This window comes from Muntiacus reevesi, chromosome 5 (assembly GCF_963930625.1).
Source record: "Muntiacus reevesi chromosome 5, mMunRee1.1, whole genome shotgun sequence".
In the NCBI taxonomy this organism is placed as follows: domain Eukaryota; kingdom Metazoa; phylum Chordata; class Mammalia; order Artiodactyla; family Cervidae; genus Muntiacus; species Muntiacus reevesi.
Genome location: NC_089253.1, coordinates 96707141 through 96733758, shown reverse-complemented (window position 1 = coordinate 96733758; position 26618 = coordinate 96707141). Strand labels below are relative to the sequence as shown.

Sequence of the window (26618 nt, the reverse complement as noted above, 5' to 3'; positions counted from 1 at the left end):
AAGTGAATGGCTACCCACTCCAGTATTCTTGCCTGGAGAATTCCATGGACAGAGGAGCCTGGCAGGGTAGAGTCCATGGGGCCACAAAGAGTTGGACACAACTGAGAGACTTTCACTTCACAAGAGACTCACTTCAGATCTAGAGACACATACAGACTGAAAGACATGATGGGAGAAGGTATTCCATGCAAAATGGAAATGAAAAGAAAGCTGGGTTATCGATAGTTATATCAGACAAAGTAGACTTTAAAACAAAGACTGTTATAAGAAACAAAGATCCATGTCAATGTATGACAAAACCCACTGAAATGTTGTAAAGTGATTGGCCTCCAACTAATAAAATAATATTTAAAAAAAAAAAATAAATAAAACTACTGTTTATATTATAAAAAAAAAAAAAAAAAGAAACAAAGAAGGACCCTACATAATGATCGAAGGATCAAACCAAGAAGATTAACAATTGTAAACAAATATGCACCCAATATAGGAGCCCCTAAAGACATAAAGCAAGTATTAATAGTAACAAACACAAAAGGAGAAACTGATAGTAACACAATAATAATTAATGTAAGGGAGGACTTTAACGCCCCACTTACATAAATGGACAGGTCGTCCAGACAGAAAATCAATAAGAAAACACTGACCTTAAATGACACATTAGACCAAACGAACTTAATAGATCTATATAAAACATTCCATCCAAAAATAGCAAATAATTTCAAGTGTACAAAAAACAGTCTCTAGGGCAGATCACAGGATAGGCCACATATCAAGTCTCAACAAATCTAAGAAAATTTAACTCATAACAGGCATCCTTTCTGACCACAAAACTATGTGACTAAAAATCAACTACAAGGAAAAAACCATGGGAAACACAAACACGAGGAGGCTAAACAATACACTACTAAACAACAAATGGATCACTGAAGAAATCAGAGAAGAAATAAAAAATTTCTTCTAGGGACAAATGAAAACAAACCAACAAAATCCAAAATCTGTGGGATGCAGCAAAAGCAGTAATAGGATATAAGTTTATAGACATACAGGCTTACCTTGGGAAACAAGAGAAATCTCAAATAAACAGCCTAAACACACAACTGAAGCAATTAGAGAAAGAACAAACAAAACCCATTTAGCAGAAGGAAAGAAATCATGAGGATCAGAACAGAAATAAATGAAATAGAGACTTAAATAAAAAATATCAATGAAACCGAGCTGGTTCTCTGAAAAGATAAACAGAATTGATAAATCTTGAGGGCAACTCATCAAGAAGAAAACAGAGAGGGCTCAAACCTAGAAATCAGAAGTAAAAAAAAAGTTACAACCAGAAATACAAGTCAATGCAACAGAATAGAAAGCCCAGAAATAAACTCACGCATTTATGGTTAATGATGGTAATTGCAGCCATGAAATTAAAAGACGCTTACTCCTTGGAAGAAAAGTTATGACCAACCTAGATAGCATATTAAAAAGCAGAGACATTACTTTGCCAACAAAGGTCCATCTAGTCAAGGCTATGGTTTTTCCAGTGGTCATGTATGGATGTAAGAGTTGGACTGTGAAGAAAGCTGAGCGCTGAAGAATTAATACTTTTGAACTGTGGTGTTGGAGAAGACTTTTTTTTTTTTTTCAATTGGAACTAATTCCTTTATTAAATAAGCTTCATTTGGGAGCTGACTGCCACAGACCTCAGGAGAAAATGCATCTTACTTTTGCAGAGGTCGACATAGTTCAGCAATGCCCAAGCTCCTCTTTCAGAGAGGTGAACCTCAGCTTAGAGGAAGGGCTGAAGAGGCTTCCACACTGAAGGTGACATGGAGAAGACATAGTAATCCCATGGGAGCCAGTCCAGGAGCAAACCGAGTGCATGGCCACCTGCTGCTTCCCTGTGCCCTGCCAGGAGAGTGCTGCGAAGCAGAGGCATCTGGGTTCCCAAGCGGGCACCAGCAACACTTCCAAGGCAGACCTGAGGAAGCTGAGGATGAGGTTCCAAAAGTAGTCCCTGCAGAGGCTAACAGTCTGATCAGGAATAAAAGTAGACAGGGGTGGGGGCGTGGTGTGTGTGTGTTCAGTCGTGTCTGACTCTGCAACCCCACAGACTGTAGCCCACCAGGCTCCTCTGTCCATGGAATTTCCCAGGCAAAAATACTGGAGTGGGTTGCCATTTCCTTCTCCATGGAGAAGACTCTTGAGAGTCCCTTGGACTGCAAGGAGATCCAACCAGCCCATCCTAAAGGAGATCAGTCCTGGGTGTTCATTGGAAGGACTGATGCTGAAGCTGAAACTCCAATACTTTGGCCACCTCATGCAAAGAGTGGAAAGAGTGGAAAATATCACTCATTTGGAAAGACCGTGATGCTGGGAGGGGTTGGGGGCAGGAGGAGAAGGGATCGACAGAGGATGAGATGACTGGATGGCATCACCGACTTGATGGATATGAGTTTGGGTAAACTCCGGGAGTTGGTGATGGACAGGGAGGCCTGGCATGCTGCGATTCATGGGGTCACAAAGAGTTGGACATGACTGAGCAACTGAACTGAACTGAACTGAATCTATAACAAAGGAGGTAAGAATATACAATGGAGAAAAGACAGTCTCTTCAATAAACAGTTCTGGAAAAACTGAACAGTTACATGCAAAATAATGAAATTAGAACTCTCATGCCACACACAAAAATAAATTAAAAATGGATTAAAGACCTAAATATAAGACTGGATACTATAAAACTCTTAGAGGAAAATACAGGCAGAATACTCTTTGACACAAACTGCAACATCTTTTTTGAACCACCTCCTAGAGTAATGAAAATAAAAACAAAAATAAACAAATAGGACTTAATTGAACTTTAAAGCTTTTGCACAGCACAGAAAAGGAAACCATAAACAAAAAGAAAAGACAGCTCAGAGAATGGGAGAAAATATTTGCAAATGAAGCAACCAAGGCATTCATCTCCAAAATGTACAAACAGCTCATGAAGCACAATATAAAAAACAAACAATAGGGGAGCGCCCTTCCAGTCCAACGGTTAGGACACTGTGCTTCCACTGTAGGGGGCACGGGTTCAATCCCTGGTCACTTGGTCAGGGAAGTAAGATCCTGCACGCTGGCAGCATGGCCAGAACAACACACACATACACACACAAAACCCTACAAAAAAACCCAATAAAAAAATGGGCAGGCCTAAATAGACATTTCTCCAAAGAAGAAATACAGATGTCCAACAAACACATGAAAAGATGCTCAACATCACTGATTATTAGAGAAATGAAAATCAAAAACTATATGAGGTATCACCGCACATTGTTAAGAATGGCCATCATCAAAAAGCATACGAATGATAAATGCTAGAGAGGGTGTGGAGAAAAGGGAACCCTCCTGCACTGTTGGTGGAAATGTAAATTGGTACAGTTACTATGAAGAATAGTATGGAAGTTCCATAAAAACTGAAAATATGGCTACCATGTGATCCAGCAGCCCCACTGGTGGGCATCTATCTAGAGAAAACCATAATTTGAAGATACATACATCCCAGTGTTCATAGCAGCACTATATACGATAGCTAAGACATAGAAGCACCTTAATGATCCATTGACAGATGAATGGAAAAAGAATATGATGGAATATTACTCAGCCTTTAAAAAAAGAATGAAATAATGCCATTTGCAGTGACATGGACCTAGAGACATCCATTCTAAGTGAAGTAAGTCAGAAAAAGACGAATATCATATGTTCTCACTCATATGTGGCATCTAAAAAAAATACAATACAAATGAAATTATTTACAAAATAGCAACAGACTCACAGACTTTGAAAACAAACTTATGGTTACCAAAGGGGAAACATGGCAGGAAGAGATAAAGTAGGAGTTTGGAATTAAAATACACACAATAATATATGTAAAATAGACAATTAACAAGAATCTACTATATAGCACAAGGAACTATACTCAATATTCTGTAAAAAATTATATGGGAAAATAATCTGGAAAAGAATGGATATATGCATATCTGAATCACTTTGTTTTACAACCTGATACTAACACAACACAGTAAATAAACTATACTTCAACATAAAAATTAGGGGACTTCCCTGGTGGACCAGTGGTTGAGAATCTGACTTTCAATGCAGGGAATGTGGGTTCAATCTCTGTCAGGGAACTAAGATCCCACATACTGCTGGGCAACTAAGCCTGAGCACCCCAACTATAGAGCCCACATGCTGGACCCCATGCACTGCAACTAGAGAGAAGCCTGTGTGCCACCATGAAGAGCCTGTGCACTGCAACTAAGACCTGATGCAGCCAAAAATAAATAAGTAAATGAATAATTCTAAAAATTGTAAAATAAAAAAAAATAAAAAATGTTACAACTGGCATCACAGAAATACGAAGCACCATAAGAGATTTCCACAAAAAGCTATTTAAAAAAATACTGCCAACAAACAGAACTCCAGTAGCAGATGGCTTTACAGGTGAATGCTACCAAACATTAAAGAGAAGAGTTAACACTTATCCTTCTCAAACTATTCCAAAAAAATGCAGAGGAAGGAATGTTTCTGAACTCATTCTATGAGGCCAGCATCACCCTAATACTAAAACCAGACAAAGACATTATACACAAAAAATTATGGGTCAGTATCATTGATGAATATAGATGCAAATATCCTCAACAAAATACCAGCAAACTGAATCCAAGAATATGTTAAAAGGATCACACACCACGATCAAGTGGGATTTATCCCAGGGATGCAAGGATGTTTCAGTATCCACAAATCAATAAATGTGAATACTCATTAGAAGGACTGATGCTGAAACTGAAGCTCCAATACTTTAGCCGTCTGTGTGAAGGAGCTGACTCACTGGAAAAGACCCAGATGCCGGGCAAGACTGAAGGCAAAAGGAGAAGGGGGCAGCAGAGGATGAGATGGTTAAATAGCATCACTGACTCAATGGACATGAATTTGAGCAAACTCTGGGAGATAGTGAAGGATAGGGAAGCTTGGTGTGCTACAGTCCATGGGGTTGCAGAGTTGGACATGACTTAGCGACTGAACAAAACAACACAGTCAAAGGCTTTAGTGTAGTCAATGAGCAGATGTAGATATCTTTCTGGAATTCCCTTGCTTTCTCTATAATCTAACAAATGCTGGTAATATGATCTCTGATTTCTCTGTCTTTTCTAAGCCCAGTTTGTACATCTGGAAGTTCTCAGTTCATATACTGCTGAGGCCTAGCTTGATGGATTTTGAGCATTACCTTCATTTTAGCATGTGAAATCAGTGCAGTTGTATGGTAGTCTGAACATTTTTTGGCATTGCTCTTCTTTGGGATTGGAATGAAAAAACTTTTTCAGACCTGTGACCACTGCTGCGTTTTCCCAATTAGCTGACATTTGTGTCAGCTGTCAGTTAAAATGAGTGCAGCATTTTAACAAAATCATCTTTTAGGATTTTAAATAACTCAGCTGGAATTCCATCACCTCCACCAGCTTTGTTCATAGTAAAGCTTCCTAAGGTCCAGTTGAAGTCACACTCTAGGATGTCTAGTTCTAGGTGAGTGATCACAGCATCATGGTTACCTGGGTCATTAAGATCTTTTTTGTATAGTTCTTCTGTGTATCCTTGCCAATTCTTCTTAATCTCTTCTGCTTCTGTTAAGTCCTTGCCATTTCTGTCCTTTATTGTGCCCATCATTGCATGAAAGTTTCTCTTGATAACTCCAAATTTCTTGAAGAGATCTGTAGTCTTTCCCGTTCTACTGTTTTCCTCTATATCTTTGAATTGTTCATTGAAGAAGGCTTTCTCATCTCTCCTTGCTATTCTTTGGAACTCTGAATTCAGATGGGTAAATCTTTCCCTTTCTCTATTGCCTTTTGCTTCTCTTCTTTTCTCAGCAATTTGTAAGGCCTTGCAGACAACCACTTTGCCTTCTTGAACTTCTTTTTCTTTAGGATGATGTTGGTCACTGCCTCCTGTCCAACGTTACAAACTTCTGTCCATAGTTCTTCAGGCACTGTGTCGACCATATGTCCCTTGAATCTGTTTGTCACCTTCACTGTATGATCATACGCGATTTGATTTAGGTTATACCCGAATGGCCTAATGGTTTTCCCTACTTACTGCAATTTAAGTCTGGATTTTGCAATAAGGAGCTCATGAGCTGAGCCACAGTCAGCTCCAGGTCTTGTGTTCCCTGACTATACAGAGCTTCTCCATCTTCGGCTGCAAAGAATATAATCAGTCTGATTTTGGCATTGACCATTTGGTAATGTCCATGGGTAGAGATGTTTCTAGTGTTGCTGGAAAGGGTGTCTGCTATGACCAGTGTGTTCTCCTGACAGAACTTGTTAGCCTTTGCCCTGCTTCATTGTGTACTCCAAGGCCAAATTTGCCCGTTACTCCAGGTATCTCTTGACTTCCTACTTTGCATTCCAGTCCCCTGTGATGAAAAGAACATCTGGGGAGGAACAAGATGGCGGAGGAGTATTCATCTCTCTCCATGGATACATCTGGAATACACCTTCAGACACAGAAGGGCTTGCAGAGCACCAGCTGAGAGCGGACAGGAGTACCTGACCAGTCGAAAAGAATATATAGAACCACGCAAAACTCGGTAGGAGGAAGGAACTAGGGGGAAAAACAGGAGTGTTAGCAGGACTGGACCTGCCCTCGGTGGGTGGGAGAACTGAAGAAGGGGTCGAACCCCCACATCGGGGCAATTGTCTGAGTCAGAGGAGAAACATTTATTAAGGCTGAGAGTGAAACAGCTGATCTGTGACAGCCTAAATGGAATGAGAATCAGACAGTTCTTGCCGCAGCCATACATAGCCCAGACAGGGGGGCAGGTCCTCTAGAAGGTGCAGCGCCTGGGAGCTGGGGCGTAGGGATTGTGGAGCAATCCCAAGGTGAGGCCTGCTATTGACTGCAGAGAGATGAGCCAAAGGGAAGTGAGGGAGGAGATTGTGGTGGGAAATGCCTTTGGAGGAAAGCCAGGCAGACATGGAAGTAAGGTGATACTGTAGAGTCATGTGTAGGGGGTGGAGCCATTACTCTAGCCTCTTTCTTACCACAGGCCAGCAAAGGCAGCTGAACAATAGAGAGGCTGTCCAATCAAGCACCTGAGGCACCAAACTGCAGAGTAGGACCCCACCCAGAGTACCCCTTTCAGTGCCTGAAGCATGGAACAACAGAGAAGGACCCCAGGCAAGGGATCCCTCTAAGTGCCTGAATGGGCGGGGCTACAGAGAAAGATTAGGCAAAGAGGCCTTCTGATCACCAGCTACCAGATGCTCAAAAAAAAAAGACTCTGATAGGGCCATAACCCTGCAGCTTCAGCAGTCTGTGTCCTTGCACACTTGGCACTGCCAGGATCCCTGCAACCCAAGAAGCTGTGCCACCTTCACGCTCAACCCTCACTGGGGCAGAACTGCCACAGGCAAAAAAAGTCTTGCGTCTATGCATGCAGGGTTGCTTGGGTTGTGTCCAACTCTTTGCAACCCTGTGGCCTGCTAGGCTTCTCTGTCAGTGGGGTTCTCCAGGCAAGAATACTGGAGTGTATTGTCCAATACTGGTTGCCATACCCTTCTGTTAGAGAACGTTTGACAGGAGGATTCCTGTGGGCTGTTTTCTGTCTTTCATAAATCCTCTGTTCCTTATCAGCTCCTAGTAACAGGAACGAGTGCAATGGCATGCTGCTCCCAGGACTGAGGTCATAGGATGAGACACATGCATGGATTTCCTTCAGTAAACATTCTCCTTAGGACAAAACTGCTTAGTCACAACCCTCTTTCTTGAGATATGGATTGTCTTCTGATCTTATGACCATTGTTAATTCCTTGTTCCCTTGATAATGGCTGTTGTATGTTTGGTTTTCTGATCTTTATCAATGTCAAAAGAAATTCCTTGTACAACAGCCTATATATACTCACATAAAGATCATTAAAACACCCTTGCTCCACCAGAGACTTGGGTCCCCGTGTCTTTCTTTCTCTCTCTCTCCCTCCAGCTAATTCTCTGGAGCGTGGAAACCTGCCGAGCTCACTCTCCTGCCCGGACTTTCAAGACCTCTTCGAGAGGGTGCCCTGTGCCTCCGTGAGTGGTACAAGCCCTGTCCTAGGGTTTTATTGGTTCTCTGCATAAGCCAGAGAATAGTAGTTTCTTTCTCTTTCACTTTCTTATCATCAACTCTGGACCACCAGGTTCTGGTCCATTAAAGGACCCCAACACCCTTCTAGAGCACTGTATTTCCTGATACCCTAGCTGCTAACTCCCCTGAATGCCTGGTGCTGGCAGAACCCCTGCAACCCAAGCAGCTGCACCACCTCCACACCTGGTTCTCACAGGGACAAACCCAAGTCCTCCAGGGCAGCCTCAGGAGCAAACCCCAGTGGATGACCCACATTCAGAGGTGGAAATAAAACCACAATTGAAACCCAGGGGCACTGTGGCTAAGGAAGAAGACCCAAAACCTTCCCACCAGCTGTACAAGCTTCAGATTAAATCTACACAATCAACTAGGCAGACTCTGTTTCTATTGAATATATGAAAGGACACTGAAAGCTCCTACAAAAGAAAACACATTAGTTCTGATAGCTGTGGACATTGGAGGCAAGAACACACAGGAGTAGTACCAGATTAAAGTCTGAGATGCCCCCAAAGAGGATCCAGAGACCAGCACAGTGTTGGAGGGCATCCCAGGGAGACAAGGTGGACAATGACTCCCAGTGAAGGAAAGGAAGCTGACAGCAGAAACTTAAGTAAAACATTTATTATTCTTATATTTTGACTTGTTTTGTAGTTTCTTTTGGATTTTTTAATCTTTCTTTTTTTTTTTTATCATCTGTTGTAGTTGTCGATTTATTAGCACTATGAAATCTAATTAAACTTTTGAGTTTTTTTTCCAGTCACACTTTTTATTGCTGTTATAAACCTCTGCCTCTAGGTTGGTCTTTAACTATAGAGTTCTATGGAGTTCTATAGAGGTTTCCTTTTTTATTTAATTAAAAAAATTTTTAAACCAATTATTATATTTTCTACATTTAGTCTTTCATTTGCTTTTCCTACTGTTCTTTTCCCCTTGAAGTTAATCTTTAATATATATAAATCTTCTTTATCTACCTCTATTTAACTTTGCATTTCTATTCTTTCTTTTCTTCCTTTCCTTTATTTTTCTCACCATATTTGTTAGTTTTGTTTTCATTGCTTTATTCCCCAGTTGGCACCTTGCTTTAGCTTTGTTTTCCAGTTTGTGCTTTAGTTAGTTTTGCTCTTACCTGGTGGATATCATTTTTGGTTTCCTTTATTCACCTGGTCAACCATTGTACTTTATTTTTGTTGGACTGTTTTTATTTTGCTTACGGGTATATATGTATATGTGCATATTTCATTATTTTAATTCTTATTTGCCTGACTTTGTAACTGCCATTTGTCTGGGGTTCATCTTTGGTTTCTCATTTATGGGTATTTGTTTTAATCCCATTTAATGCCTTAACAAACCACCTGTGGAATCTCCTTTCCCGGCCAGAGATCAAGCCCTGAGCCTTTGGAGCGGGAGCACTAACTCCAAGACCCTAGACTACCAAAGAACTCCTAACCCTAGGGAGTATCAAATAGTGAGAACTCCCACAAAGGAAACCACTTGAATACAAGACCTGGCATCACCCAACCATCATCCTGTGCAGGATGCCTTATCCAAACAACAAACAAGACAAAAATACAAACCCAATCATCAGCAGATTATCACCTTATTCAGCCCTGCCCATCAGAGGAAAAAAAAAAAAAAAAAACAGCACAAACCTCACCCTACACAAATCTTACACAAACCACTGGACCAACCTCAGGAGGGCAGAAACCAAAAGGAAGAAAGAATTCAACCTTGAAGCCTGGAAAAAGGAGACCTCAAACACAATAAGTTAAAAAAAATAATGAAAAGGCACAGAAATACTTCACAAATGAAGGAATAAACTAGAAACACACAAGTCCAAGTAAATGAAGAGGAAATAGGCAAATTACCTGAAAAAGAATTCAGAATAATGATAGTAAAGATGATCAAAAACCTTGAAAATAGAATGGAGAAAGTGCAAGAATCAATTAACAAAGACCAAGAAGAATGAAAGAGCAAACATACACAGACAAACAGCACAATAACTGAAATTAAAAATACTCTAGAAGGAATCAGTAGCAGAATATCTGAAGCAGAAGAACGCATCAGTGAGCTGGAACCCAGAAATAAACCCATGCACCTATGGGTACCTTATTTATGACAAAGGAGGCAAGAATATACAATAGGGAAAAGATAGCCTCTTCAATAAGTGGTGCTGGGAAAATTGGACAGCTACATGTAAAAGAAGGAAATTGGAACACTTCCTAACACCATACACAAAGATAAATTCAAAATGGATTAAAGACCTAAATGTAAGACTAGAAACTATAAAACTCTTAGAGGAAAACACAGGCAGAACACTTGCTGACACAAATCAAAGCAAAATCCTCTATGACCCACCTCCTAGAGTAATGGAAGTAAAAACAAAAGTAAACAAGTGGGACCTAATGAAACTTAAAAGCTTTTGCATATTAAAGGAAACTACAAACAAGGTGAAAAGACAACCCTCAGAATGGGAGAACGTAATAGCAAAGGAAACAACTGACAAAGGATTAATTTCCAAAATATATGAGGAGCTCATACAACTCAATACCAGAAAAACAAACAACCCAATCAAAAAGTGGGAAAAAGACCTAAATAGACATTTCTCCAAAGAAGACCTAGAGGTGGCTAACAAGCACATGAAAAGATGCTCAATATCACTCCTTATGAGAGAAATACAAATCAAAACTACAATGAGATATCACCTCATACTGGTGAGAATGGTCATCATTAAAAAGTCTACAAACAATAAACGCTGGAGAGGGTATGGAAAAAAACAAACCCTCTTGCACTGTTGGTGGGAATGTAAATTGATACAGCCACTATGGAAGATGGTATGGAGATTCCTTTAAAAACTAGGAATTAAAGCACCATATGACTCAGCAATCTCACTCCTAGGCATATACCCTGAGGAAACCAAAATTTAAAAAGACACATGTACCCCAATGTTCACTAAAACACTATTTACAATAGCTAGAACATGGAAGCAACCTAGATGTCCAGTGACAGATGAATGGATAAAGAATTTGTGGTACATATAAACAATGGAATATCGCTCAATCATAAAAAGAAACACATTTGAGTCAGTGCTAATGAGGTGGATGAACCTAGAGCCTATTATATAGAGTCAAGTCAGAAAGAGAAAGATAAATATTGTATACTGATACATATATATGGAATCTAAAAAGATGGTACCGCAGAATTTATTTTCAGGAGCAGCAATGGAGAAACAGACATAGAAAACAGACTTACGGACATGGGGAGAGGGAAGGAGAGGGTTTGATGTATGGAGAGAGTGACATGGAAACTTACATTAGTCAGTCAGTCAGTTAAGTCACTCAGTCGTGTTTGACTCTTTGCAACCCCATGAATCGCAGCATGCCAGGCTTCCCTGTCCATCACCAACTCCCGGAGTTTACTCAAACTCATGTCCATCGAGTCGGTGATGCCATCCAGTCATCTCATCCTCTGTCGTCCCCTTCTCCTCCTGCCCCCAATCCCTCCCAGCATCAGGGTCTTTCCAAATGAGTCAACTGTTCGCATGAGATAGCCAAAGTACTGGAATTTCAGCTTCAGCATCAGTCCTTCCAATGAACACCCGGGACTGATCTCCTTTAGGATGGACTGGTTGGATCTCCTTGCAGTCCAAGGGACTCTCAACAGTCTTATCCAATCTTATCCAACACCGCAGTTCAAAAGCATCAATTCTTCAGTGCTCAGCTTTCTTCACAGTTCAACTCTCACATCCATACATGACCACTGGAAAAACCATAGCCTTGACCAGACGGACCTTTGTTGGCAAAGTAATGTCTCTGCTTTTTAATATGCTATCTAGGTTGGTCATAACTTTCCTTCCAAGGAGCAAACATCTTTTAATTTCATGACTGCAATCATCATCTGCAGTGATTTTGGAGCCCCCAAATATAAAGTCTGACACTATTTCCACTGTTTCCCCATCTATTTCCCATGAAGTGATGAGACCAGATGCCATGATCTTAGTTTTCTGAATGTTGAGCTTTAAGCCAACTTTTTCACTCTTCTCTTTCACTTTCATCAAGAGGCTTTTTAGTTCTTCTTCACTTTCTGCCATAAGGGTGGTGTCATCTGCATATTTGAGGTTATTGATATTTCTCCCAGCAATCTTGATTCCAGCTTGTGCTTCTTCCAGCCCAGCGTTTCTCATGATGTACTCTGCATATAAGTTAAATAAGCAGGGTGACAATATACAGCCTTGACGTACTCCTTTTCCTATTTGGAACCAGTCTGTTGTTCCATGGCCAGTTCTAACTGTTGCTTCCTGACCTGCATATAGGTTTCTCAAGAGGCAGGTCAGGTGGTCTGGTATTCCCATCTCTTTCAGAATTTTCCACAGTTTATTGTGATCCACACAGTCGAAGACTTTGACATAGCCAATAAAGGAGAAATAGATGTTTTTCTGGAACTCTCTTGCTTTTTCGATGATCCAGCGGATGTTGGCAATTTGATCTCTGGTTCCTCTGCCTTTTCTAACACCAGCTTAAACATCTGGAAGTTCACAGTTCACATATTGCTGAAGCCTCGCTTGAGAATTTTGAGCATTACTTTACTAGTGTATGAGATGAGTGCAATTGTGCAACAGTTTGAAACTTACATTACCATATGTAAAATAGATAGCCAATGGGAATTTGTTCTTTGTCTCAGGGAACTCAAACAGGGGCTCTGCATCAACCTAAAGGGGTGGGATGGGGAGGAACATAGGAGGGAGGTTCAAGAGGAAGGGGCATATGTATACCTATGACTGATTCATGTTGAGGTTTGACAGAAAACCAAAATTCTGTAAAGCAATTATCCTTCAATTAAAAATTATATAAATTAAGAAAATAAATTACTTCTTTATAAGGCACATACACACACATCTGTTTTCGGCGTTAGTTCAAGAAGGTCTTACAGTTAGTTCTTCATAGAACCGGTCAACTTCAGCTGCTTCTGCTTCGGTGGTTGGAGCATAGACTTGGATTACTGTGATGCTGAATGGTTTGCCCTGGAAATGAACTGAGATCATTCTGTTGTTTTTGAGAATGTACCAAAATACAAAAGACTGTTTAGGACACTTCTTTTGACTAAAGAGGGCTACTCCATTTCTTCCAAGGGATTCTGGTCTACGGTAGTAGATATAATGGTCATCTGAATTAAATTCACCCATTCCCATCCATTTTAGTTCACTGATTCCTAAGATGCTGATGTTCACTCTTGCCATCTCCTGCTTGACCATGTCCAACTTACCTTGATTTATGGACCTAACATTCCAGGTTTCTATGCAATGTTGTTCTTTACAGAATCAGACTTTACTGTCACTACCAGACACATCTGCAGTTGAGCATCATTTCCACTTTGGCCCAGCCACTTCATTCTTTCTGGAGCTATTAGAAATTGTCCTCCACTCTTCCCCACTAGCATATTGGATATTTTTCGACCTGGGGGGGCCATCTTTTGGTATTATATCTTTTTGCCTTTTCATAGTGTTAATGGGGTTCTCACAGCAAGAATACTGAAGTGGTTTGCACTCCCGCCTCCAGTGGACCACGTTTTGTCAGAACTCTTCACTATCACCACTGGGTCTCCTAGGAAACCCAGTCATACAAGAAAAAGAAATAAAAGGAATACAAATTGGAGATGAAGAAGTAAAACTGTCACTATTTGCAGATGACATGACACAATACACAGAAAATCCTAAAGAACCCACCAAAAAGTTACTGGAACTCATCAATGAATTCAGTAAAGTTGCAGGATACAAAATTAATACACAGAAACCTGCTGCATTTCTATACACCAACAAACTATCAGAAAGAGAAATGAAGAAAACAATCCCATTTACAATCACACCAGAAAAAGACTAAAACACCCAGGACTAACTAACTAAGGAAGTAAAACACCTGTAATCAGAAAATTATGAGACACTGAAGAAAGAAATTAAAGATGACACAAACAGATGCAAAGACATACCATGCTCATGGATTGGAAGAATATTGTTAAAATGACCATACTACCCAAGGCAATCTACAGATTCAGTGCAATCCCTATCAAAATACCAATGGTGTTTTTCACAGAACTAGAATAAAGAATTTTAAAATTTGTATGGTAGCTCAAAGACCCCAAAGAGCCAAAACAATCTCGAGAAAGAATGAAGCTAGAGGAATCATGCTCCCTGATTTCAAACTGTAGTCCAAATCTCCAATAATAAAAACAGTATGGTACTGGTACAAAAAAAGACACATAGATCAATGGGATAGAGTCCAGAAAAGAACCACACTTACATGGCAATTAATCTGCAACAAAGGAGGCAAGAATATACAATGATGGAAAGACAGCCTCTTCAACAAATGGTTTTTGGAATACTGAACAGCTACATGCAAAAGATTCAAACTGAACTACTTTTCTATATCATATACAAAAATAAACTCAAAATGGATGAAAGGCTCAAATGTAAGACCTGAAGCCATACAACTTGTAAAAGAAAGCATAGGCAATAAGCTCTTTGACAATGGACTTAGTGATATTTTTTCAGATTTGTTCCACAGGCAAGGGAAACAAAAGCAAAACTAAACAGATGAGACTATCAAACTAAAAAACTTTTGTATAGTGAAGGACACTATTAACAAAATAAAAGGCCAACTACTGAATGGAAGAAAATATTTTCACACAATATCTCTGATAAGGGGTTAATATCCAAAGTATACACAAATTTATACAACTCAACATCAACTGAACAACCTGATTAAAAGATAGGCAGAGGATCTGAATAGACATTTTTCTGAAGAAGATATACAAATTTCAGCAGAATATGGAGAGAAGGCAACCCTCTTGCACTGTTCTTGGGAATGTAAATTGATGCAGTCACTGCGGAGAACAGTATGGAAATTACCGCAAAAATTTAAAATAGAACTACCATAAGAACCAGAAATTTCACTCCTGAGTATTTATTAAGGAAAAAAAAACCTAAACACACAGAAAGACATATGCACCCTTTTCTTTCATTGTAGTATCATTTACAAATAGCCAACATATGTAAGCAATGTTAAGTGCCCATAAACAGGTGAGAGGATAAAGTAGATGTAGTATATATACTTAAGGGAATGCTACTCAGCCATTTAAAAGAATAAAATATTATAATTTGCAACAATATGAGTGGACCTGGAAGGAATTATGCTAAGTGAAATAAATCAGAAAGAGGAAGACAAACACTAAAATTTCACTTATATGTGGAACCTAAAAAACAAAACAAATGAACAAACAATGCAAAACAGAAACAGAGTCATAGATACAGAGAACAAACAGGGGTGGTCGGGGTGGTGGGGTGAGGAGGAGACAAATAGGTGAGGGAGACTGGAAGGCACAAACTTCCTGTGGCAAAATAAATGAGTCACAGGGATGGAATGCACAGTGTGGGGAACACAGCAGTGTCTACACAGTATCTTTGTGTGGTAACCTCCTATGTGATCATTTTGAAATGTATAGAAATATAAATTATCATGTCGTGTAACAGGAACTAACACAAGTAGGTCAATTATACTTCAAAAACAAGCAAATTCATAGAAAAAGAGGTCAGATTTGTGGTTACCAGAGGCAGGAGATTGGGGAAAAGGGAACTGGATGAAGATGGGCAAAAGGAACAAACTCCCAGTTACAGCAGTGGTCCCCAAGCAGTGGGCCATGAACTGGTACCCATCCGTGGCCTGTTAGGAACCAGGCTGCACAGCAGGTGAGTGGTGGAGAGTAAAACAAGCTTCATCTGTGTTGACAGCCACTCCCCATCGCTTGCATCCCTCCTGTCCGTGGAAGAATTGTATTCCACAAAACTAGTCCCCGTGCCAAAAAGGTTAGGGACTGCTGAGTTATAAGATAGGTAAATACCAATAATGTAATTTACAGCATGATAAATATAATTAATGCTGCTGTACATTATATATGAAAGTTGTTAAGAGAGTAGATCCTGAGTTATCACAAGGAAAACAGTATTTTCTATTTCTTTAATTTTGTATCTACATGAGATATGGATGTTCACAAAATATGTCATTATCATCATTTTATGACGTATATAAATCAAATCATTATGCTGTGTACCTTAAGCTTACACGTGATGTATTTCAATTATATTCCAATAAAACTGGAAGAATAAAAAGAAATATAGAACTATAAATTCACCTATTTTTTGAAAATAAGAAATAAATTTCTAAATAACCCATGGACCAAAGAAAAAAATCATAATAGAAATTTTAAAATGCTTTCAACTGAGTTATAATGAAAATATCATATATTAAGCTGAGTGCAGCCAAGGTGAAGTGAAGTCACTAAGTTGTGTCCGACTCTTTGCAACCCCATGGAATGTAGCCTACCAGGCTCCTCCGTCCATGGGATTTTCCAGGCAAGAGTACTGGACTGACTTGCTAGTTCCTTCTCCAGGGCATCTTCCCAACCCAGGGATCGAACCCAGGTCTCCTACATTGTAGGCAGACGCTTTACCATCTGAGCCACCAAGGAATTCAAGGTAGAACTGAGTAAATTTGTAATTCTAAATGTTCATATCATGAAAGGAGACAGGCTAAAACTTAATGTGCTAAACATCTAACCCAAATAAAAAGAGCTGTGATATAAACCCGAAGAATGCAGAAAAACAAAAAAGATCAGAAATTAAGGCTGCAAAACAAATATGTGATAAAGATGTTTCTCAAAGCCAGAAGCTTTTACTTTTGGAAGATTTATAAAATTGACAAATCTCCAATGAAAACGATAAATAAAGGAGGAGAAACAAATCATCCATATTAAGAAGAAAAGGGTCTGTAACCACAGACATGAAAAAAAAATGTGACAATGTCATCAACAACTCTACAGCAATAAATTTGAAAATTGAGACAATTGACAAATTATTAGAAAAATAGTACTAAACAAAATTGTTTTGAGAACAAAAACTAGAAAACTTTAAAAATTCCTGTAGGTGTAAAAGAAATTCAATCAATAAGCAAACAGGTTCCCTCCAAGAAAACTCTAGGCTCTGAGGCTTCCCTGTCCCATTCTGTGAGATGTCTGAGGTTCAGAATGTTCCAGTCTTACACACTTTCTTCCGGGAAAGAGAGGCAAAAGGCCCACTCCCTGGCTCATTTCACAAAATCATTCAGCTTTTGCTACCAGAGCCTGATAGTGAAAAGAGGGAAAGAAAAATCACAGCCCAGACTCACTCTCCAGTTGAAGAACCACCAGGCTCAGCCACACACATAGACAGGACGACACATCACAACCAAGATGGATTTGTTCAGCCTTAGAAACCAGGTCAATTCACCACAGGAACAGATTAGAGAAGAGAAGTGCGTGACCAACTCAGTCCATGCAGAAAATGGCATCGAGGAGAGTGCACATCCCACACATGCTTCTTAAAAACTTAGCAAATTTGCCTTAGAAATGAACTTTTTTAACATGGTAAGGAATGTCTGCCAACAAGGGGCTTTCCTGGTGGTCTCCTTCCACTGCAGGTGGCACAGGTTTGATCCCCACTGGGAAAACTAAGATCCCGCAAGCCACTTGGCAAGACCAAAAAAACATAATTATTAAAAGCATTTCCTTTAAGACTGAGAACAAAGCGAGGGTGCTCTCTAAAGCCACTGGGTCTTCCAATAGGAACATGCAGAGAAGAAAGAAACACAAGGCACAATGAATAGAAGGGGAAATAGTGGTTAATTTCAGATAATATGACTGGTATGTAGAAAATCCAAATGAATACAGATATAAACAGTTAATATTATTAAGACAATTTAGTAATGTTGCTAGATACAAATTCAATAATAAAAATCAAAGATAGTCCTTATCAGAACAAATAATGAGAATAAGATTTGGAAAACTTATCATTTACAATCACATCAGTAAAACCATAGTTCTTGGGAATAAATACAACAAAAGATGAGTAAGACCCCTGATGAGAAAATGATGAAGCCCATTAGGTGACAATAAACTCAAAGTGTTAGGTGCTCAGCTATGTTCGACTCTGTGGAACCTGATGAACTGCAGCCTGCCAGACTTCTCTATCCATGGGATTTTCCAGGCAACAATACCAGACTGGATTGCCACTTCCTTCTCCAGGGGAATCTTTCCAACCTAGGAACTGAACCTGGGTCTCCTGCATTCCAGGCAGATTCTTTACCAGCTGAGCCAGCAGGGAAGCCCTGGATAACATTAAATAAGACGTAAATAAAGGTGGCACAGTGGTAAAGAATCTGCCTCCTAATGCAGGAATCACAGGAGATGCAGGTTTGATCCCTGGTTGGGAAGATCCCTTGGAGGACGGAATGGCAACCCACTCCAGTACTCTTGCCTGGGAAATCCCATGGACAGAGGAGCCTGGTGAGCTACAGTCCATGGGGTCACAAAGAGTGGGACACAACTGAGAATGCACACAAATAAAAAATAAATGGAACGAATGACCTGGTTTCATCAACAAACAGAAGTCACTAGGCGATGTGAAAGGGAAGGGGGGCTGTTTTAAATGTAAAAGGCTTAAGAGACAAGCCAAACATTTGCAGGGTGGGGGTCTCATTTGGATCCTAAGTCAAGCAAGAAACTGTAAAAGACATTTTTGAGACAAAGTGAGGAAACAAACACCAGTTGGTATTAGATTTTATTAAGAAATAATGTTAATTTTGTTGGGGTCAATGATGAGTTTGTGGTTATGCTAAAATGAATCTTTATCCGTTAGAATTGTGTACTAAAGTGTTCACAGGTGAAACACTGTACCTGGGATTTTCCTCAAAACACATCAGCTCAGTGCTAAAATTGAGGAGCAGTAGAAGCAATAGGTCCCTAATGGATCACTGCCTTGTCATGCCGAAGGGGCTTGCATAATTCAATGAAGCTATGAGCCACGCACGGCAGCTGCAATGGTGCAGAAGCGTGGCCGAGAGAGGCTACCCAACATCCAAGGCCGGGGCAGCGGCCAACAGAAGCTACCCCACGTCCAAGGTCAGGATCAGCGGCTGTGATCCTGCTGCTGCAGCTGGAGCTGGAGCAGCCATGAAGAGATAACCTCACGTCCAAGGTAAGAGAAACCCAAGTAAGACAGTAGGCACTGAGAGAGAGCATCAGAGGGCAGAAAGACTGAAACTACAGTCACAGACAACTAGCCAATCTGATCACATGGACCACAGCCTTGTCTAACTCAGTGAAACTAAGCCATACCGTGTGGGGCCACCCAAGACAGATGGGTCATGGTGGAGAGGTCGGAAAGAATGTGATCCACTGGAGAAGGGAACGGCAAGCCACTTCAGCATTCTTGCCTTGAGAATCCCATGAACAGTATGAAAAGGCAAAAAGATAGGATACTGAAAGATGAACTCCCCAGGTCGGTGGGTACCCAATATGCTACTGGAGATCAGTGGAGAAATAACTCCAGAAAGAATGAAGGGATGGAGCCAAAGCAAAAACAACACCCAGTTGTGGATGGGACTGGTGATAGAAGCAAGGTCTGATGCTGTAAAGAGCAATATTGCATAGGAACCTGGAATGTTAGGTCCATGAATCAAGGCAAATTGGAAGTGGTCAAACAGGAGATGACAAGAGTGAACATTGACATTCTAGGAATCAGTGAACTAAATTGTACTGGAATGGGGGAATTTAACTCAGATGACCATTATATCTACTACTGTGGGCAGGAATCCCTTAGAAGAAATGGAGTAGCCACCATAGTCAACAAAAGAGTCCAAAATGCAATACTTGGACATGATCTCAAAAATGACAGAATGATCTCTGTTCATTTCCAAGGCAAACCATTCAATATCACAATAATCCAAGTCTATGCCCCAACCAGTAATGCTGAAGAAGCTGAACAGTTCTATTAAGACCTACAAGACCTTCTAGAACTAATACCCCCAAAAGATGTCCTTTTCATTATAGGGGACTGGAATGCAAAAGTAGGAAGTCAAGAAGCACCTGGAGTAACAGGCAAATTTGGCCTTGGAGTACAGAATGAAGCAGGACAAAGGCTAACAGAGTTCTGCCAAGAGAACGCACTGGTCATAGCAAACACCCTCTTCCAACAACACAAGAGAAGATTCTACACATGGATATCACCAGATGGTCAACACTGAAATCAGATTGATTATATTCTTTGCAGCCAAAGATGGAGAAGCTCTATACAGTCAGCAAAAAACAAGACCAGGAGCTGATTGTGGCTCAGATCATGAACTTCTTATTGACAAATTCAGACTGAAATTTTCGAAGAAAATAGAGAAAACCACTAGACCATTCAGGTATGACCTAAATCAAATCCCTTATGACTATACAATGGAAGTGAGAAATAGATTTAAGGGACTAGATCTGATAGACAGAGTGCCTGATGAACTATGGATAGAGGTTCGTGACATTGTACAGGAGACAGGAATCAAGACCATCCCGAAGAGAAAGAAATGCAAAAAAGCAAAATGGCTGTCTGAGGAGGCCTTACAAATAGCTGTGAAAAGAAGGGAAGTGAAAAGTAAAGGAGAAAAGGAAAGATATACACATTTGAATGCAGAGTTCCAAAGAATAGCAAGGAGAGATAAGAAAGCCTTCCTCAGCCATCAATGCAAAGAAATAGAGGAAAACAATAGAATGGGAAAGACTAGAGATCTCTTCAAGAAAATTAGAGATACCAAGGGACAAATTCATGCAAGTGAAGTGAAGAAGTGAAGTCGCTCAGTTGTGTCTGACTCTTTGAGACCCCATGGACTGTAGCCTACCAGGATCCTCAGTCCATGGGATTTTCCTGGCAAGAATAATGGAGTGGGTTGTCATTTCCTTCTCTATGCAAAGATGGGCTCAATAAATGGTAGGGACGTAACAGAAGCAGAAGATATTAAGAAGAGGTGGCAAGAATACACAGAAGAACTGTCCAAAAAAGATCTTCACAACCCAGATAATCACAATGGTGTGATCACTCACCTAGAGCCAGACATCCTGGAATGTGAAGTCAAGTGGACCTTAGGAAGCATTACTACGAACAAAGCTAGTGGAGGTGATGGAATTCCAGTTGAGCTATTTCAAATCCTGAAAGACGAGGCTGTGAAAGTGCTGCACTCAATATGCCAGCAAATTTGGAAAACTCAGCAGTGGCCACAGGACTGGAAAACGGCAGTTTTCATTCCAATCCCAAAGAATGCTCAAACTACCGCACAATTGTATTCATCTCACACGCTAGTAAAGTGATGCTTAAAATTCTCCAAGCCAGGCTTCAGCAATACATGAACCGTGAACTTCCAGATGTTCAAACTGGTTTTAGAAAAGGTAGAGGAACCAGAGATCAAACTGCAACATCCGCTGGACCATCGAAAAAGCAAGAGAGTTCCAGAAAAACATCTATTTCTCCTTTATTGGCTATGCCAAAGTTTTTGACTGTGTGGATCATAATAAACTGTGGAAAATTCTGAAAGAGATGGGAATACCAGACCACCTGACCTGCCTCATGAGAAACCTGTATGCAGGTCAGGAAGCAACAGTTAGAACTGGCCATGGAACAACAGACTGGTTCCAAATAGCAAAAGGAGTATGTCAAGGCTGTATATTGTCACCCTGCTTATTTAACTTATATGCAGAGTCCATTATGAGAAACTCTGGGCTGGAAGAAGCACAAGCTGGAATCAAGATTGCCGGGAGAAATATCAATAACCTCAGATATACAGATGACAACACCCTTATGGCAGAAAGTGAAGAACTAAAGAGGCTCTTGATGAAAGTGAAAGAGGAGAATGAAAAAGTTGGCTTAAAGTTCAACATTCAGAAAACTAAGATCATGTCATCTGGTCTCATCACTTCATGGCAAATAGATGGGGAAACAGTGGAAACAGTGGCTGACTTTATTTCTGGGGGCTCCAAAATCACTGCAGATGATGATTGCAGCCATGAAATTAAAAGAAGCTTACTCCTTGGAAGGCAAGTTATGACCAACCTAGATAGTATATTAAAAAGCAGAGACATTACTTTGCCAACAAAGGTCCGTCTGGTCAAGGCTATGGTTTTTCCAGTGGTCATGTATGGATGTGAGAGTTGGATTGTGAAGAAAGCTGAGTGCCAAAGAATTGATGGTTTTGAACTGTGGTGTTGAAGAAGACTGCTGAGAGTCCCTTGGACTGCAAGGAGATCCAACCAGTCCATCCTAAAGGAGATCAGTCCTGGGTGTTCATTGGAAGGACTGATGTTGAATCTGAAATTCCAATACTTTGGCCACCTGATGTGAAGAGCTGACTCATTTGAAAAGACCCTGATGCTGGGAAAGATTGGGGGCAGGAGGAGAAGGGGATGACAGAGGATGAGATGGTTGGATGGCATCACCGACTCAATGGACACGGGTTTGGGTGGACTCCCGGAGTTGGTGATGGACAGGGAGGCCTGGAGTTCTGCGGTTCATGGGGTCGCAGAGTCAGAAATGACTAAGCTGAACTGAATGAGCCATGCAGCGCAGGCCACCCAAGACGAACAGGTCATAGCAGAGAGTTCGGACAAAACATAATCCACTGGAGGAGGGAATGGCAAATCATCCCAGTATACTTGCTGTGAGAAGTTCACTGTATAAAAGATCAAAAAGATATGACACCAAAAGATGAGTCCTCATTCTGAAGGTGTCTAATATGCTATTGGGGAAGAGCAGAGGAGAATTATCAATAGGCCCAGAATGAATGAAGCAGGTGGGCCAAAACAGATACTACGCTCAGGTGTGGATGTGTCTGGTGATGAAAATAAAGCCTGATGCTGTAAAGAACAGTATTATATAGGAACATGGAATAGGTCCATGAATCAGGAAAATTGGATGTGGTGAAGCAAGAGATGGTAAGAATAAACATTCTAGGAATAGCAAACTAATATGAACAGGAATGGGTGAATTTAATTCAGATGGCCATTATATCTACTACTATGGGCAAGAATCCCATAGAAGAAATGGAGTAGCCCTCATAATCAACAAAAGAGTCCATAATACAGTATTTGGGTGCAACCTCAAAAATGATAGAATGATCTCGGTTCATTTCCAAGGCAAGTCATTCAACAAACATCACAGTAACCCAAGTCTATGCCCCTACCACTGATACTGAAGAAGCTGTAGTTGATCAGTTCTATGAAGACCTAGAAGACCTCCTAGAACTAACACCTAAAATGATGTTCTACTCATCATCAGGGATTGGAATGCAAAAGTAGGAAGTCAAGATATACCTGGAATAACAGGCAAGTTTGGCCTTGGAGAACAAAATGAAGCAGGGCAAAGGTTAACTGAATTCTGCCAAGAAAATGCACTAGTCATAGCAAATATCCTTTTTCAACAACACAAGAGACAACTCTACACATGGACATCACCAAATGGTCAATACCAAAATAAAGTTGATTACATTTTTTATAGCTGAAGATGGAAAGGCTGTATACAGTCAGCAAAAACAAGACCTGGAGCTGACTGTGGCTCAGATCATCAGCTTCTCATAGCAAATTTCAGGCTTAAACTAAAGAAAACTGGGAAAAACAATAGGCCAGACAGTTATGACTTAAACCAAATTCTGTATGAATTCACAGTAGAGGTAATGAATAGATTCAAGGGACTAGATCTAATTAACAGTGTATCTGAAGAACTATGGACAGAGGTCCATAATATTGTACAGGACATGGCGAATAAAACCATCCAAAAGAAAAAGAAAAGCAAGAAGGCAAAGTGGTTATCTGAGGTGGCTTTATAAATAGTGGAAGAATGAAGAGAAGAGAAAAGCAAAGGAGAGAGGGAAATGCACATCCAATTAAATGCAAGATTCCAAAAAATAGCTAGAAGAGACAAGAAGACGTTCTTTAATGAACAATGCTTGATGACAGAAGAAAACAAGGAAAGGGGAAAGACTAGAGGTCTCTTCAGGAAAATTGGAAACATCAAAGGAGCATTCCATCCAAAGGCAGGCACAATAAAGGATAAAAATGGTGGAGACCTAGTAGATGCTGAAGAGATCAAGAAGCAATGGAAAGAATACATGAAAGAACTATATAAAATACATGAAAGAACTATATAAAAAAAAGAACATCCAGACCAGATGTTAATGAACTGATTACTAGGACGGTGTGGTTAGTCACCCAGAGTCAGACATTCTGGAGTGTGAAGTCAAATGGGCCGTAAGAAGCACTGCTATTAATAAAGCTGGTGAATTCAATGAAATTCCAGCAGAACTATTCAAATCCCTGAAGGATGATGCCATCAAGGTTTTGCATTCATTATGTCAGCAAATCTGGAAGACCCAGCAGTGGCCACAGGATTGGAAAAGGTCAATCCTCATCCCAATTCCCAAGAAGTGTAAAACCAAAGAATGTGCTAACCATCAGACAATTGCACTCATTTCCTGTGCTAGTAAGGATGTGCTTAAAATCTTGCATGCTAGGCTTCAGCATTATGCAAACCAAGAACTTCCAGATGTCCAAGCAGGGTTTAGAAAAGGAAGAGGACATAAGAAATCAAATTGCTAACATTCACTGGATTATAGACAAAATAAGTGAATTTCAGAAAAATATCTATCTCTGTTTCATTGACTACGTTAAAGCCTTTGACTGTGTGGAACGTGACAAACTGTTGAAAGTTCTAGAGAGATGGGAATACCAGACCATCTTACCTGTCTCCTGAGAAACCTGATGCAAGTCAAGAAGCAACAGTTAGAACCCTGTATGGAATAATTGATTGGTTCAAGATTGAGAAAGGAGTATGACAGGGCTGTCTGCTGTCACCCTGTTTGTTTAACCTATATGCTGAGCACATCATGAGAAATGCTGGGCTGGATGAGTTATAAGCTGGAATCAAGATAGGAGGGAGAAACATTAACAACCTCAGATATGCAGATGATACCACTTCTAAGTTGAAGCTCCAATACTTTGACCACCTGATGCAAAGAACTGACTCATTTGAAAAGACCCTGATGCTGGGAAAGATTGAAGGCAGGAGAAGGGGACAACAGAGGGTGAGATGGTTGGATGGCATCCCTGACTCGATGGACATGAGTTTTAGCAAGCTCTAGGAGTTGGTGATGGACAGGGAAGCCTGTCGTGTTGCAGTCCATGTGGTCGCAAAGAGTCGGACACGACTGAGCGAGTGAACTGAACCACTCTAATGGCAGAAAGTGAAGAGGAACTATAAACAGCCTCTTGGTGAGAGTGAAGGTGGAGAGTGAAAGAGCCAGCTTAAGACTAAACATTAAAAAAAAAACTAAGACCATAGCATCTGGCCCCATTACTGCATGGCAAATAGAAGGGGAAAAGGTGGAAGTAGTGGCAGAATTCCTCTTCTTGGTCTCCAAAATCACTGGTGACGGTGACTGCAGCCATGAAATCAGAAGACAATTGCTTTTTGGCAGGGAAGAAATGACAAATCTAGACTGTGTTGAAAAGCAGAGATGTTACTCTGCCGACAAAGACAGTTCAATTCAGTCGCTCAGTCATGTCTGACTCTTTGCGACCCCGGGGACTGCAGCACGCCACGCCTCCCTGTCCATCACCAACTCCCGGAGTCCACCCAAACCCATGTCCATCGAGTTGGTGATGCCATCTAACCATCTCATCCTCTGTCATCCCCTTCTCCTGCCTTCAGTCTTTCCCAGCATCAGCGTCTTTTCCAATGAGTCAGTTCTTTGCATCAGGTGGCCAAAGTATTGGAGTTTCAGTTTCAGCATCAGTCCTTCCAATAAATATCAGGACTGATTTCCTTTAGGATTGACTGGTTTGATCGTCTTGAAGTCCAAGGGATTCTCAAGAGTCTTCTCCAGCACCATAGTTCAAAAGCATCAATTCTTCGGTGCTCAGCTTTCTTTATGGTCCAACTCTCACACCCATACATGACTACTGGAAAAACCATAGCTTTGAACAGATGGACCTTTAATGCTGACAAAGGTCTGTCTAGTCAAAGCTATGAGGTCCGTATAGTCAAGGCTATGGTCTTCCAGTAGTCACATATGGTTGTGAGAGCTGGACTGTAAAGAAGGCAGAATGCCAAAGAATTGATGCCTTTGAACTGTGGTGCTGGAGAAGACTCCTGAAAGTCCCTTGGACAGCAAGGAGATCAAGCCAGTCAATCTTAAGGGAGGTCAACCCTGAATATTCACTGGAAGGACTGATGCTGAGGCTGAAGCTCCAGTATTTTGGTCATCCAGTGACACCCAAAGGAGAATTCAAGAAAAGCTACAAATTAGAGGAAGATAAATGCAACACATCTCCCATCATGACAGGTAAGGAACATCCATGGATCAACACAGAGGAAGATGAATGACAGCAAAACAGTGAACTTAAACAGGCTGGTCACAAAAAGGGACATTCAAGAGGCCAACGTTTGTAACCAGTTTGTCTGCGTGTCCTGACTCCTGCCTGTGTTCCTGGCATTGTCAATAGCGATCCCTTTAACTCTTCTAGCAGAGTCCTGGTTGGACAATGAGCTCAACTTCATCTGTAATGAGGGACATGCAGAGTAAAGCTCCGTAAACTA

At 40.6% G+C, this 26618-nt stretch overlaps 1 protein-coding gene across 1 annotated transcript in view; it reads right to left on the bottom strand.

The window, feature by feature from the left end:
* The window catches only part of CFAP74 (cilia and flagella associated protein 74), a 106244-nt gene that overhangs the window by 64290 nt on the left and 15336 nt on the right, over positions 1-26618 (bottom strand). The gene's annotated exons all lie outside the window — the stretch shown is intronic.